Here is a 14992-nt window from a genome sequence, read left to right on the forward strand (position 1 = left end):
AGGGATACATTGGATGTCAAGTGACGTGGAAAAAACGTACAAAACAAGAGATTGGAGACATCAAGATTTTGGAAGAATTTTATAAGAATTTTCAAATTTTCAGAAATGCGGTTCCAGATAAGGTCAAAAACTACATACTCAGATCTTCAACAAACTTTGCAGGGATACATTGGATGTCAAGACACGTGGAAAAAACGTACAAAACAAGAGATTGGAGACATCAAGATTTTGGACGAATTTTTTAAGAATTTTCAAATTTTCAGATAGGAGGTTCCAGATAAGGTCAAAAACTACATACTCAGATCTTCACCAAACTTTGCAGGGATACATTGGATGTCAAGACACGTGGAAAAAACGTACAAAAGAAGAGATTGGAGACATCAAGATTTTGGAAGAATTTTTTAAGAATTTTCAAATTTTCAGAAAGGATGTTCCAGATAAGGTCAAAAACGACATACTCAGATCTTCACCAAACTTTGCAGGGATACATTGGATGTCAAGACACGTGGAAAAAAACAACATAGGATTGGGGACATCAAGATTTTGGTCGAATTTTTTAAGAATTTTCAAATTTTCAGATAGGAGGTTCCATATAAGGTCAAAAACTACATACTCAGATCTTCACCAAACTTTGCATGGATACATTGGATGTCAAGACACGTAAAAAAAACGTACAAAACAAGAGATTGGAGACATCAAGATTTTGGACGAATTTTTGAGGAATTTTCAAATTTTCAGAAATGAGGTTCCAGATAAGGTCAAAAACGACATACTCAGATCTTCACCAAACTTAGCAGGGATACATTGGATGTCAAGACACGTGGAAAAACATACAAGACATAGGATTGGGGACATCAAGATTTTGGTCAAATTTTTTAAGAATTTTCAAATTTTCAGATAGGAGGTTCCATATAAGGTCAAAAACTACATACTCAGATCTTCACCAAACATTGCAGGAATACATTGGATGTCAAGACACGTGGAAAAAATGTACAAAACAAGAGATTGGAGACATCAAGATTTTCGACGGATTTTTTAAGAATTTTCAAATTTTCAGATGGGAGGTTCCAGATAAGGTCAAAAACGACATACTCAGATCTTCACCAAACTCTGCATGGATACATTGGATGTCAAGACACGTGGAAAAAACATACAAAACATAGGATTGGGGACATCAAGATTTTGGTCGAATTTTTTAAGAATTTTCAAATTTTCAGATAGGAGGTTCCATATAAGGTCAAAAACTACATACTCAGATCTTCACCAAACTATGCAGGGATACATTGGATGTCAAGACACGTGGAAAAAACGTACAAAACAAGAGATTGGAGACATCAAGATTTTGGACGAATTTTTTAAGAATTTTCAAATTTTCAGATAGGAGGTTCCAGATAAGGTCAAAAACTACATACTCAGATCTTCACCAAACTTTGCAGGGACACATTGGATGTCAAGACACGTGGAAAAAACGTACAAAACAAGAGATTGGAGACATCAAGATTTTGGACGAATTTTTTAAGAATTTTCAAATTTTCAGAAATGAGGTTCCAGATAAGGTCAAAAACTACATACTCAGATCTTCACCAAACTTTGCAGGGATACATTGGATGTCAAGACACGTGGGGAAAACATACAAACCAAGAGATTGGAGACATCAAGATTTTGGACGAATTTTTTAAGATTTTTCAAATTTTCAGATAGGAGGTTCCATATAAGGTCAAAAACTACATACTCAGATCTTCACCAAACTTTGCAGGGATACATTGGATGTCAAGACACGTGGAAAAAACGTACAAAACAAGAGATTGGAGACATCAAGATTTTGGACGAATTTTTTAAGAATTTTCAAATTTTCAGATAGGAGGTTCCATATAAGGTCAAAAACTACATACTCAGATCTTCACCAAACTTTGCAGGGATACATTGGATGTAAAGACACGTGTAAAAAACATACAAAACATAGGATTGGGGACATCAAGATTTTGGTCAAATTTTTTCAAAATTTTCAAATTTTCAGATAGGAGGTTCCATATAAGGTCAAAAACTACATACTCAGATCTTCACCAAACATTGCAGGGATACATTGGATGTCAAGACACGTGGAAAAACGTACAAAACAAGAGATTGGAGACATCAAGATTTCGGACGAATTTTTTAAGAATTTTCAAATTTTGAGATAGGAGGTTCCAGATAAGGTCAAAAACTACATACTCAGATCTTCACCAAACTTTGCAGGGATACATTGGATGTCAAGACACGTGGGAAAAAACATACAAAACATAGGATTGGGGACATCAAGATTTTGGTCAAATTTTTTAAGAATTTTCAAATTTTCAGATAGGAGGTTCCATATAAGGTCAAAAACTACATACTCAGATCTTCACCAAACATTGCAGGGATACATTGGATGTCAAGACACGTGGAAAAAACGTACAAAACAAGCGATTGGAGACATCAAGATTTTCGACGAATTTTTTAAGAATTTTCAAATTTTCAGATGGGAGGTTCCAGATAAGGTAAAAAACGACATACTCAGATCTTCAACAAACTTTGCATGGATACATTGGATGTCAAGACACGTGGAAAAAACGTACAAAACATAGAATTGGGGACATCAAGATTTTGGTCGAATTTTTTAAGAATTTTCAAATTTTCAGATAGGAGGTTCCATATAAGGTCAAAAACTACATACTCAGATCTTCACCAAACTTTGCATGGATACATTGGATGTCAAGACACGTGGAAAAAACGTACAAAACAAGAGATTGGAGACATCAAGATTTTGGACGAATTTTTTAAGAATTTTCAAATTTTCAGATAGGAGGTTCCAGATAAGGTCAGAAACTACATACTCAGATCTTCACCAAACATTGCAGGGATACATTGGATGTCAAGACACGTGGAAAAAACGTACAAAACAAGAGATTGGAGACATCAAGGTTTTCGACGAATTTTTTAAGAATTTTCAAATTTTCAGATGGGAGGTTCCAGATAAGGTCAAAAACGACATACGCAGATCTTCACCAAACTTTGCATGGATACATTGGATGTCAAGACACGTGGAAAAAACGTACAAAACAAGAGATTGGTGTCATCAAGATTTTGGACTGATTTTTGAGGAATTTTCAAATTTTCAGAAATGAGGTTCCAGATAAGGTCAAAAACTACATACTCAGATCTTCACCAAACTTTGCAGGGATACATTGGATGTCAAGACACGTGTGGAAAACATACAAACCAAGAGATTGGAGACATCAAGATTTTGGACGAATTTTTTTAAGAATTTTCAAATTTTCAGATAGGAGGTTCCAGATAAGGTCAAAAACTACATACTCAGATCTTCACCAAACTTTGCAGGGATACATTGGATGTCAAGACACGTGGAAAAAACGTACAAAACAAGAAATTGGGGTCATCAAGATTTTGGACGGATTTTTTAGGAATTCTCAAATTTTCAGAAATGCGGTTCCAGATAAGGTCAAAAACTACATACTCAGATCTTCACCAAACTTTGCAGGGATACATTGGATGTCAAGACACGTGGAAAAAACGTACAAAACAAGCGATTGGAGACATCAAGATTTTGGACGAATTTTTTAAGAATTTTCAAATTTTCAGAAATGCGGTTCCAGATAAGGTCAAAAACTACATACTCAGATCTTCACCAAACTTTGCAGGGATACATTGGATGTCAAGTGACGTGGAAAAAACGTACAAAACAAGAGATTGGAGACATCAAGATTTTGGAAGAATTTTTTAAGAATTTTCAAATTTTCAGAAATGCGGTTCCAGATAAGGTCAAAAACTACATACTCAGATCTTCAACAAACTTTGCAGGGATACATTGGATGTCAAGACACGTGGAAAAAACGTACAAAACAAGAGATTGGAGACATCAAGATTTTGGACGAATTTTTTAAGAATTTTCAAATTTTCAGAAAGGAGGTTCCGTATAAGGTCAAAAACTACATACTCAGATCTTCACCAAACTTTGCAGGGATACATTGGATGTCAAGACACGTGGACAAAACGTACAAAACAAGAGATTGGGGTCATCAAGATTTTGGACGGATTTTTTAGGAATTTTCAAATTTTCAGATGGGAGGTTCCAGATAAGGTCAAAAACTACATACTCAGATCTTCACCAAACTTTGCAGTGATACATTGGATGTCAAGACACGTGGAAAAAACGTACAAAACAAGAGATTGGAGACATCAAGATTTTGAACGAATTTTTTAAGAATTTTCAAATTTTCAGATAGGAGGTTCCATATAAGGTCAAAAACTACATACTCAGATCTTCACCAAACTTTGCATGGATACATTGGATGTCAAGACACGTGGAAAAAACATACAAAACATAGGATTGGGGACATCAAGATTTTGGTCGAATTTTTTAAGAATTTTCAAATTTTCAGATAGGAGGTTCCATATAAGGTCAAAAACTACATACTCAGATCTTCACCAAACTTAGCAGGGATACATTGGATGTCAAGACACGTGGAAAAACATACAAGACATAGGATTGGGGACATCAAGATTTTGGTCAAATTTTTTAAGAATTTTCAAATTTTCAGATAGGAGGTTCCATATAAGGTCAAAAACTACATACTCAGATCTTCACCAAACATTGCAGGAATACATTGGATGTCAAGACACGTGGAAAAAATGTACAAAACAAGAGATTGGAGACATCAAGATTTTCGACGGATTTTTTAAGAATTTTCAAATTTTCAGATGGGAGGTTCCAGATAAGGTCAAAAACGACATACTCAGATCTTCACCAAACTCTGCATGGATACATTGGATGTCAAGACACGTGGAAAAAACATACAAAACATAGGATTGGGGACATCAAGATTTTGGTCGAATTTTTTAAGAATTTTCAAATTTTCAGATAGGAGGTTCCATATAAGGTCAAAAACTACATACTCAGATCTTCACCAAACTATGCAGGGATACATTGGATGTCAAGACACGTGGAAAAAACGTACAAAACAAGAGATTGGAGACATCAAGATTTTGGACGAATTTTTTAAGAATTTTCAAATTTTCAGATAGGAGGTTCCAGATAAGGTCAAAAACTACATACTCAGATCTTCACCAAACTTTGCAGGGACACATTGGATGTCAAGACACGTGGAAAAAACGTACAAAACAAGAGATTGGAGACATCAAGATTTTGGACGAATTTTTGAGGAATTTTCAAATTTTCAGAAATGAGGTTCCAGATAAGGTCAAAAACTACATACTCAGATCTTCACCAAACTTTGCAGGGATACATTGGATGTCAAGACACGTGGGGAAAACATACAAACCAAGAGATTGGAGACATCAAGATTTTGGACGAATTTTTTAAGATTTTTCAAATTTTCAGATAGGAGGTTCCATATAAGGTCAAAAACTACATACTCAGATCTTCACCAAACTTTGCAGGGATACATTGGATGTCAAGACACGTGGAAAAAACGTACAAAACAAGAGATTGGAGACATCAAGATTTTGGACGAATTTTTTAAGAATTTTCAAATTTTCAGATAGGAGGTTCCATATAAGGTCAAAAACTACATACTCAGATCTTCACCAAACTTTGCAGGGATACATTGGATGTAAAGACACGTGTAAAAAACATACAAAACATAGGATTGGGGACATCAAGATTTTGGTCAAATTTTTTCAAAATTTTCAAATTTTCAGATAGGAGGTTCCATATAAGGTCAAAAACTACATACTCAGATCTTCACCAAACATTGCAGGGATACATTGGATGTCAAGACACGTGGAAAAACGTACAAAACAAGAGATTGGAGACATCAAGATTTCGGACGAATTTTTTAAGAATTTTCAAATTTTGAGATAGGAGGTTCCAGATAAGGTCAAAAACTACATACTCAGATCTTCACCAAACTTTGCAGGGATACATTGGATGTCAAGACACGTGGGAAAAAACATACAAAACATAGGATTGGGGACATCAAGATTTTGGTCAAATTTTTTAAGAATTTTCAAATTTTCAGATAGGAGGTTCCATATAAGGTCAAAAACTACATACTCAGATCTTCACCAAACATTGCAGGGATACATTGGATGTCAAGACACGTGGAAAAAACGTACAAAACAAGCGATTGGAGACATCAAGATTTTCGACGAATTTTTTAAGAATTTTCAAATTTTCAGATGGGAGGTTCCAGATAAGGTAAAAAACGACATACTCAGATCTTCAACAAACTTTGCATGGATACATTGGATGTCAAGACACGTGGAAAAAACGTACAAAACATAGAATTGGGGACATCAAGATTTTGGTCGAATTTTTTAAGAATTTTCAAATTTTCAGATAGGAGGTTCCATATAAGGTCAAAAACTACATACTCAGATCTTCACCAAACTTTGCATGGATACATTGGATGTCAAGACACGTGGAAAAAACGTACAAAACAAGAGATTGGAGACATCAAGATTTTGGACGAATTTTTTAAGAATTTTCAAATTTTCAGATAGGAGGTTCCAGATAAGGTCAGAAACTACATACTCAGATCTTCACCAAACATTGCAGGGATACATTGGATGTCAAGACACGTGGAAAAAACGTACAAAACAAGAGATTGGAGACATCAAGGTTTTCGACGAATTTTTTAAGAATTTTCAAATTTTCAGATGGGAGGTTCCAGATAAGGTCAAAAACGACATACGCAGATCTTCACCAAACTTTGCATGGATACATTGGATGTCAAGACACGTGGAAAAAACGTACAAAACAAGAGATTGGTGTCATCAAGATTTTGGACTGATTTTTGAGGAATTTTCAAATTTTCAGAAATGAGGTTCCAGATAAGGTCAAAAACTACATACTCAGATCTTCACCAAACTTTGCAGGGATACATTGGATGTCAAGACACGTGTGGAAAACATACAAACCAAGAGATTGGAGACATCAAGATTTTGGACGAATTTTTTTAAGAATTTTCAAATTTTCAGATAGGAGGTTCCAGATAAGGTCAAAAACTACATACTCAGATCTTCACCAAACTTTGCAGGGATACATTGGATGTCAAGACACGTGGAAAAAACGTACAAAACAAGAAATTGGGGTCATCAAGATTTTGGACGGATTTTTTAGGAATTCTCAAATTTTCAGAAATGCGGTTCCAGATAAGGTCAAAAACTACATACTCAGATCTTCACCAAACTTTGCAGGGATACATTGGATGTCAAGACACGTGGAAAAAACGTACAAAACAAGCGATTGGAGACATCAAGATTTTGGACGAATTTTTTAAGAATTTTCAAATTTTCAGAAATGCGGTTCCAGATAAGGTCAAAAACTACATACTCAGATCTTCACCAAACTTTGCAGGGATACATTGGATGTCAAGTGACGTGGAAAAAACGTACAAAACAAGAGATTGGAGACATCAAGATTTTGGAAGAATTTTTTAAGAATTTTCAAATTTTCAGAAATGCGGTTCCAGATAAGGTCAAAAACTACATACTCAGATCTTCAACAAACTTTGCAGGGATACATTGGATGTCAAGACACGTGGAAAAAACGTACAAAACAAGAGATTGGAGACATCAAGATTTTGGACGAATTTTTTAAGAATTTTCAAATTTTCAGATAGGAGGTTCCAGATAAGGTCAAAAACTACATACTCAGATCTTCACCAAACTTTGCAGGGATACATTGGATGTCAAGACACGTTTGAAAAAACGTACAAAACAAGAGATTGGGGTCATCAAGATTTTGGACGGATTTTTTAGGAATTTTCAAATTTTCAGAAATGCGGTTCCAGATAAGGTCAAAAACTACATACTCAGATCTTCACCAAACTTTGCAGGGATACATTGGATGTCAAGACACGTGGAAAAAACGTACAAAACAAGAGATTTGAGACATCAAGATTTTGGACGAATTTTTTAAGAATTTTCAAATTTTCAGAAATGCGGTTCCAGATGAGGTCAAAAACTACATACTCAGATCTTCACCAAACTTTGCAGGGATACATTGGATGTCAAGTGACGTGGAAAAAACGTACAAAACAAGAGATTGGAGACATCAAGATTTTGGAAGAATTTTTTAAGAATTTTCAAATTTTCAGATGGGAGGTTCCATATAAGGTCAAAAACTACATACTCAGATCTTCACCAAACTTTGCAGGGATACATTGGATGTAAAGACACGTGGAAAAAACATACAAGACCTAGGTTTGGGGACATCAAGATTTTGGTCGAATTTTTTAAGAATTTTCAAATTTTCAGGTTCCATATAAGGTCAAAAACTACATACTCAGATCTTCACCAAACTTTGCAGGAATACATTGGATGTTAAGACACGTGGAAAAAACGTACAAAACAAGAGATTGGAGACATCAAGATTTTGGAAGAATTTTTAAAGAATTTTCAAATTTTCAGAAATGCGGTTCCAGATAAGGTCAAAAACTACATACTCAGATCTTCACCAAACTTTGCAGGGATACATTGGATGTCAAGACACGTGGAAAAAACGTACAAAACAAGGGATTGTGGTCATCAAGATTTTGGACGGATTTTTTAGGAATTTTCAAATTTTCAGATGGGAGGTTCCAGATAAGGTCAAAAACTACATACTCAGATCTTCACCAAACTATGCAGGGATACATTGGATGTCAAGACACGTGGAAAAAACGTACAAAACAAGAGATTGGGGTCATCAAGATTTTGGACGGATTTTTTAAGAATTTTCAAATTTTCAGATGGGAGGTTCCAGATAAGGTCAAAAACGACATACTCAGATCTTCACCAAACTTTGCAGGAATACATTGGATGTCAAGACACGTGGAAAAACATACAAAACATAAGATTCGGGACATCAAGATTTTGGTCGAATTTTTTAAGAATTTTCAAATTTTCAGATAGGAGGTTCCATATAAGGTAAAAAACTACATACTCAGATCTTCACCGAACTTTGCAGGGATACATTGGATGTCAAGACACGTGGAAAAAACATACAAAACATAGGATTGGGGACATCAAGATTTTGGTCAAATTTTTTAAGAATTTTCAAATTTTCAGATAGGAGGTTCCATATAAGGTCAAAAACTACATACTCAGATCTTCACCAAACATTGCAGGGATACATTGGATGTCAAGACACGTGGAAAAAACGTACAAAACAAGAGATTGGAGACATCAAGATTTTGGACGAATTTTTGAAGAATTTTCAAATTTTCAGATAGGAGGTTTAAGGTCAAAAACTACATACTCAGATCTTCACCAAACGTTGCAGGGATACTTTGCATGTCAAGACACGTGGAAAAAACGTACAAAACAAGAGATTGGAGACATCAAGATTTTCGTCGAATTTTTTAAGAATTTTCAAATTTTCAGATGGGAGGTTCCAGATAAGGTTCAAAACGACATACTCAGATCTTCACCAAACTTTGCATGGATACATTGGATGTCAAGACACGTGGAAAAAACGTACAAAACAAGAAATTGGAGACATCAAGATTTTGGACGAATTTTTTAAGAATTTTCAAATTTTCAGAAAGGAGGTTCCGTATAAGGTCAAAAACTACATACTCAGATCTTCACCAAACTTTGCAGGGATACATTGGATGTCAAGACACGTGGACAAAACGTACAAAACAAGAGATTGGGGTCATCAAGATTTTGGACGGATTTTTTAGGAATTTTCAAATTTTCAGATGGGAGGTTCCAGATAAGGTCAAAAACTACATACTCAGATCTTCACCAAACTTTGCAGTGATACTTTGGATGTCAAGACACGTGGAAAAAACGTACAAAACAAGAGATTGGAGACATCAAGATTTTGAACGAATTTTTTAAGAATTTTCAAATTTTCAGATAGGAGGTTCCATATAAGGTCAGTAGGTGAAACCCAACGTTCTGGAGCGGTCTTTTGACCTACTTTTCACCTTACGACATTTTACTATAAGGCTGTCTCCCCTTACGATATTTTTCTGTAAGGCTAGACCGGTCCTTTGACCTACTTTTCGCCTTACGACATTTTACTATAAGGCTGTCTCCTCTTACGATATTTTTCTGTAAGCTCAGTTCTAGAGCGGTTCTTTGACCTACTTTTCGTGTAGACCCAAATGGAGAATTCAACGCCCGAAAATGGAGCTCGGTGGAGCTCGCCTTAATGGTTTGCTCTTGTAAGGCATGAGCTCCATTTTCTCGCAGTGTTACCAACTCCTCACTCGAAAAAATCACCAGGGTTTTTGTTTTTGGGTATAACCTAACCTAAAGCAAGGAGGTGGCAACCTTGCTTGAGGTATTTTCTCGCAGTGTTGCCAACTCCTCACTCGAAAAAAATCACCAAGGTTTTTTTTCTTGGTCTAACGTAACCTAAAGCAAGGAGGTGGCAATTTTGCTTGAGGCTTGCCTTACAGTGCATAAAGCAAGGTTGCCAACCCACTGGTACTTTTGCCATAGCCTTTTACAAGAAAAAAAAGAGAAAGGGAAGAGTTAAACAACCGACAGCTTACCCACAGCCTTTTTTGCTCTAACCTAACCTAAAGCAAGGAGCTGGCAACTTTGCTTGTGCAATCAACCCGGTCGACCGCCCTCAAGTGGAGATAAGCGTTGCCAGCTCCTCACTCGAAAAAAAAAATCACCAAGGTTTTTTTGGTCTAACCTAACCTAAAGCAAGGAGGTGGCAATTTTGCTTGTGCAATCAACCCGGTTGACCGCCCTCAAGTAAAGATCAGCGTTGCCAACCTACATATACTAAACAAGGAGAGCCGGCACTGCCGTAAAAGAGAGAGAGAGATGGGTGGATGGTAATATAGTATGTGTGTGCGTGTGTGCGTATAATATGTAGCATTATTAACTAGAGTGTGTTGGCAATTTACTTGCAACTAAAAAAATAGAGATGCCAACGTTGGTGTAAGATGAAGAGAGAGAGAGAGAGAGATTTATGGCTGGCAACAGTAACGAGCGAATGCGCCATATCGTAATTTTCCAACTCCGTATATCGTGATTTTTGTAAACCTCTCTCTCGGGGGAAACACGATGTGTTATACACACGCGCCCGGGCGCCTGTATTGTGACGCAAACAAACAAACAAAATAATAAATGTTGTCTTTTAGGATACCTGGCCCCCTATAACCTCGCGAGGGTGCGTGGTGCCCAACGCAGTTCTAATGGCCGCGGCTAACAAAGCCATGCCTTTGTAGAGTTTCATGGGTTCTTTTTTAACCCCCCCCATAACTCCCTACAGAGGACCTCCGTGTGTAATGTGTGTGTTTTATGATTGAAGAGAAGAAAAATATTTTGGTTAAGAATAGAAAGTGTAAGAAGTAAAAAAGTTTCCGTAGGGTGCTGCATCTGAAAGAAAAAAAAATATCCTCAAAATAGTGTACATAATATGATAGAAAAATATAAAAAAAATGTAAATGCAAAAATTAGTGTGAATGATTGTTTTTTTTAAAAAAAAACGATAGAAAAATATAAAAAAAAGTGTGAATGATTATTTTTCTTTAAAAAAAATGATAGAAAAATATAAAAAAAAAAGTGTGAATACAAAAATTAGTCTGAATGATTGTTTTTTTTTAAAAAAAGTGGTGCAAGAAATAATACGTACTTTTTTGATGCAGAAGTCTAATGGTGCGAGCAGGTTTCTTCCTCGTCATGACATCCCCATTCTCGGGTGTGGATGTTGCAGTCGAGTAGCCTCAATTTGGTGTCGTGGGGATCAAGCGCCACTTTGTTGATCGTGGATGTATGCAACTGGTCGATGGTGCTCGTGATCCGATGTTCGGTCATGCGTTTGATTTTTTTGTCGAACAAGCACGACTTGTAATCTTCTACGGTCAGTTTGTTTGTGCTCGAACGCCCCACCCCTTTTGCTTTTTTTATTTCGGTCTCGTCCTGGATTTTCACGGCATACATTTTCGCTCGAAGACCCGCAAACTCTGTGATGATGCGGCCGTTGACTTCATCCTTCATCTTCCCGATCGTCATTTTCTGGCTGTCGTCGAAGAGCGCGTGATCTTTTGGATAGTTCGAGAAGTCGAAATGGTGGCTTATGCTTTTTAGATCTTCGTATAGATCATTGGTGTGGATGTTGTACACGAAGCTGTCCGTGTCGGTGTACGCCACCTCGATTGCCTCTCCATAGCGCGGTTTCATGATGTCGTAGTGAAACTTGTACATGGCCAGCTTTGACAACTCGAGGATTGCGACTCCCACGGCGATTGGTTTGTCGAATGTTATGTGGCGGAGAGCACGTTCGATCATTACCAACGTGTCGCTCAGTATCGTGAAGTTCTTGTACGTGGGCTGAGCGACGAGCTTGTTTATTTTCTTCGGGTCGGAGACCAAGTTGATATTTCTTCTTTTCCTCGCATCTTCCATGCTCTTGCCGTAGATGCTGTTATTCATCAACTTGTATAGGTCTTTGTCTGCGGAAGAAGAAGCTGATGCTCGACGTTGAGTGTTGCCGTCGATATAGGGTGCTAGCCACCTGGTCTGTCTAAACTTCAATCCCGAGTGCACGCGCTTCAAAACCAATCCATGCTGGAGGTAGAATTGTAGGAGGCGATAATGCACCACGTAATTCTCTTTGCTCTTGAAGGTGAGCATCAGCTTCTTCTCCGGAGTCGATTCCATCACAGGTGCCATCGCAAATCCATGGTGTTCTCGATGAAGCGATGCAGGATATTCCAAATCTACTTTCAGGAAACATCCATTTTTATGATCTTCACTCCATTCCAAACAATCTTGAAGTTCCTGCTCGCTCATCCACTCGTATTCTCCGATAGGCAGAGTCTCGGACATGGCATAACCATACAGATTGTTCATGTCCCAGTATGCCAAGAAGTTTGTCGGTTTCCCTGCATCGAAATCGGCAACATATGGATTGTTGGCCTTGACGTATCGAAGGGGACACTGGACGATTCCACCACGTTTTGCCTCTTCGACAAACAAAAGTTGATTGACGTTTTTGATGAGTTCTATCTTCACCTTCGTGGATTTTAACATCGCCTGCCAAGAATAACCCGGTGTGGTGTAGCTGAAAGCGGGGTCCAAACCATATGCTGCCATTCCTCTCGAGCGATGGAGATGAAAACGGTCGCTCAATAGCGTAACATCCAGCTTCAGATACAGATCGTGATAGTCACCCATGGTTTGACAAGAGAATGTAGACCACACGAGGTGAGCATGATGGTAGTCCTCTTCGCTGCAACAGGTGTCGCTAAGACGACTGTAGAATGCTTCTCTTGGTGGTAATGATGTTTCTGAGAATTTGGAAGCATCCGTCATGTATTCGTACGGGTAAACACCCTTGCGTCTCAACAGTGCTAAATGTTGGTCGCCGAAACATTTCCTGGTGGCGATCAAATCATCGTCGGTGAGTTGAGACGCGAGTGTCGCCAAACTCGAAGACAGAAAGTTGTAGGAGTCCAAGAAGCGAATTTCTACGCGATTGCCATTTCCAACGTCCACCTTCTTGCTGAATGAAATGAATTTCTCGTTGGTGCGAGCTATGACGCTAATGGGTTGAGCGTCGCATCCCATCTCCTTTATGAAGATTTTGGCGTCGTAGCCCTCCAAATTGTGAATGAATACTGGAATAAAATTCGGTTTTTTGATTTGTAGATTACAGTTGTTACACAGGGGGGCCACATATTTTCCCGTGTGATGATTGTGGTGGCGAACTTTGACATTTTCGAGGGTGAAGTTACTTTCGCACACATCACACTGAGAGGCAAGGTCGTATGCTTTCTTCTCTTCCTGGGTAAGAGGCTCCATTGCTTTGTCTTCTCTTAGTGGAGGAGCGAATTGTATGGCCATCTGCTTCAAGGTTTGAAGGAATATTTGTGGAGCATCATTGCCACGATGTAAAATAACATCGCCTGTGTTGTTGACCATCAATCCAAAAGCGCAGGCTTCGTGATGTAGAATTTCGGTGGTGCTCGATACGCTGGGATTCGGTTCGCATGTGGCGAGTGGAAGTTGGAAACTTTCAAAGTCGGCGCATATCACCACGGGATGCCAGAGTAATGCGGTGTAGTTGGAAAATGTCATGTCTCGAGAAGGCATTTTGATAGTCGTAGCCGAATGTTTACTACACATTTCATGATGATCTCGGAGTTCTTCATCAGCATTCTTTTTTCCTTGACCGTAGAATATACTCAGGCATCTGTCGCATACTCCAATTTTATGGTGATCTGTGGTAATTTGACTTCTTGTTAATTTTGGAAGATTCTGAATTAGACAGTAATGATAATTATCATCATCTTCGATCAGGAGTAATCTGATGACACGATTACTTTTAATGTTGCTGTGTCTGAGAACGTAGATGGTGTTGTTTTTGTCTAATCCGAAGATGTGTACTGCTATATTTTCGTTTTTATCTGTCTTGTACTGTGCCTCAAATTTACTAATGTCTCGTAGATTTACGGGGTAATTAATGCCAGCCATAGGTTTTTCAAATTCTGAGAGATATTCCGGCTTGTTGTAGTGGTATAAACGATGTTTGTCATCATTGGCTGGGTGATGATCGGCAATGATGCACCACAAAAAGCATCTGTTATCCTCATTTTGAATGTTGATGATGGCTTTCTTACTGGCTATTTCCGGGGGCAAATTGATGTAGCTGGATGCTCCCATCGGGTTGTATCGTGCCACCTTCAAAGTTAAAGTGTGAGACGAACCGCAAAGTGTCCAACCCGATCCACGTTTTTGGAAAGTCTCGTGCTTGTTCAACAAAGCGTCAATCATCTGGTTGCAAATGGCATCCACCTCATCGACGTCGGCGGCGTGGAGGCTCTTTACACCAGTGTAATGATGGAAAGTTTCTCGCTCTTTTTTTACGTTTTCGTAAATGGCGGAAACGATGAGGTGGATTTTCAACGAGCATTGCAACAAAGCTTCGGTGATAGACGAAATTAACTTGCTTTTGACCGAGCGAAAAAAGTTGTTTAGATCAGATGTTTCTTCAGATCGGAAAGTCTCCTCGGTTAAAATATTTCGAATACTTTCG

The sequence above is a fragment of the Lepisma saccharinum genome, chromosome 29 (genome assembly GCF_977018435.1).
Source record: "Lepisma saccharinum chromosome 29, izLepSacc3.1, whole genome shotgun sequence".
NCBI classification, from domain to species: domain Eukaryota; kingdom Metazoa; phylum Arthropoda; class Insecta; order Zygentoma; family Lepismatidae; genus Lepisma; species Lepisma saccharinum.